The sequence below is a fragment of the Leptopilina heterotoma genome, unplaced genomic scaffold (genome assembly GCF_015476425.1).
Source record: "Leptopilina heterotoma isolate Lh14 unplaced genomic scaffold, ASM1547642v1 Lhet_5931, whole genome shotgun sequence".
In the NCBI taxonomy this organism is placed as follows: Eukaryota; Metazoa; Arthropoda; class Insecta; order Hymenoptera; family Figitidae; genus Leptopilina; species Leptopilina heterotoma.
In genome coordinates, this window is record NW_025111134.1 from 1 (window position 1) to 2,500 (window position 2,500).

Genomic DNA, 2,500 nt, shown 5'->3' on the forward strand with positions numbered 1-2,500 from the left:
TACTCTGCCGTCAGCCGGCAAGAGAACAAAAGTTTACTTTTTGATATGAAGCCCTGACGAGTAGGGAGGTTTCGCGGGGTGTGCGCAGAAGGGTCTGGGCGGTGAGCCTGCCTGGAGCCGCCGTCGTGCAGATCTGGGTGGTAGTAGCAAATACTCCAGCGAGGCCCTGGAGGACTGACGTGGAGAAGGGTTTCGTGTGAACAGCCGTTGCACACGAGTCAGTCGATCCTAAGCCCTAGGAGAAATCCTATGTCAATGACGGTGTATATTCATAAATATTAAATTTAATTTAATGATACACACCCGTCGGGCGAAAGGGAATCCGGTTTCCTATTCCGGACCCGGCACGGAACCGCATACAATTCGGGCTCTCGCAAGAGTGTTCGTCGGGGTAACCCAAAATGACCTGGAGACGCCGTCGGGAGATCCGGGAAGAGTTTTCTTTTCTGTATAAGCGTTCGAGTTCCCTGGAAACCTCTAGCAGGGAGATAGGGTTTGGAACGCGAAGAGCACCGCAGTTGCGGCGGTGTCCGGATCTTCCCTGGACCTTGAAATCCAGGAGAGGGCCACGTGGAGGTGTCGCGCCGGTTCGTACCCATATCCGCAGCAGGTCTCCAAGGTAAAGAGCCTCTAGTCGATAGACTAATGTAGGTAAGGGAAGTCGGCAAACTGGATCCGTAACTTCGGAATAAGGATTGGCTCTGAGGAGCGGGGCGGTGTCGGGCTTGGTCGGGAAGCGGGTCTGGCTGACGTGCCGGGCCTGGGCGAGGTGAATGACTCTTTCGGGAGTCGGGATCCGAGCTCGGTCCCGTGCCTTGGCCTCCCGCGGATCTTCCTTGCTGCGAGGCTTCCGTGATGGTTCTGCCGTCGTGGTCGTCCTCTTCGGCCGCCATTCAACGCTCAGCTCAGAACTGGCACGGACAAGGGGAATCCGACTGTCTAATTAAAACAAAGCATTGCGATGGCCCTCGCGGGTGTTGACGCAATGTGATTTCTGCCCAGTGCTCTGAATGTCACGTGAAGAAATTCAAGCAAGCGCGGGGTAACGGCGGGAGTATCTATGACTCTCTTAAGGTAGCCAAATGCCTCGTCATCTCATTAGTGACGCGCATGAATGATTAACGAGATTCCCGCTGTCCCATCTACTTTCTAGCGAAACCACGCCAAGGGAACGGCTTGGAAAAATTAGCGGGGAAAGAAGACCCTGTTGAGCTTGACTCTAGTCTGGCACTGTGTAAGGAGACATGAGAGGTGTAGCATAGTGGGAGATGGCAACATCGCCGGTGAAATACCACTACTTCATCGTTTCTTTACTTACTCGGTTAGGCGGAAGGCGTGCGCCTTTGGATTTTCATCCAGGCTGTCACGGTATTCTAGAACCAAGCGTGTAGAGTGGTGTGAGGCTTCGGCCGATCACCAATTATACTCCCGCGTGATCCGATTCGAGGACACTGCCAGGCGGTGGAGTTTGACTGGGGCGGTACATCTGTCAAAGAATAACGCAGGTGTCCTAAGGCCAGCTCAGCGAGGACAGAAACCTCGCGTAGAGCAAAAGGGCAAAAGCTGGCTTGATCTCGATGTTCAGTATGCATAGAGACTGCGAAAGCACGGCCTATCGATCCTTTTGGCTTGAAGAGGTTTTCAGCAAGAGGTGTCAGAAAAGTTACCACAGGGATAACTGGCTTGTGGCAGCCAAGCGTTCATAGCGACGTTGCTTTTTGATCCTTCGATGTCGGCTCTTCCTATCATTGCGAAGCAGAATTCGCCAAGCGTCGGATTGTTCACCCGCCAACCTGAATAGTGGGGGTGAATACTCTGAGGATTGGGTAGTACTGCGGAGGCATTTTGGATGGGTTCTTCGGGAAGGATGCAGGTGAAGGTGATAAGTTGCAGAGAAACCAAATGCAGGTGAAGTGGGCGATATCTGAGAAGTGCGAAGAGTGGACAACGGAAGATATTCATAGGGAACTTAAATCATTTAAGAACGGAAAAGCTCCGGGTGTGGACTATCTGGAAGTACAGATAGTGAAAAGGTCTGTAATTTTTGGTTTTATGCCTGTCTTGTGTAGATTGTATAACGAGTGTCTTCGATTGGGGGTTTTTCCAAGGATTTGGAAAATAGGTTCCATAAGGGTTCTTTAAAGGATAAAAGTAAAGATCCGTCAATGGTAAAATCTTATAGGCCAGTTTGTTTGTTACCAATTCTGGGTAAACTTTTGGAAAAATTAATTAAGCGAATGATAAGTAATATTGTTGTAAATCCTAGTTTTTGTTTTAAGATCAATTTGGTTTCCGTGCAAATAAAAGTACAGTTGATGCGTTAACAAATTTGCAAAGTACGGTAAAGAATGCTGATGAGGACATGGTTCTCGCGATTCTTTTTGATATTTCCGGGGCTTTTGACAACTTACGATGGCCAACTATCTTAAATGAACTATTAGAAAGGGATTGTGACATGCAAGTTTATCGCCTGATTTCTAGTTATTTTAGTGATAGAATA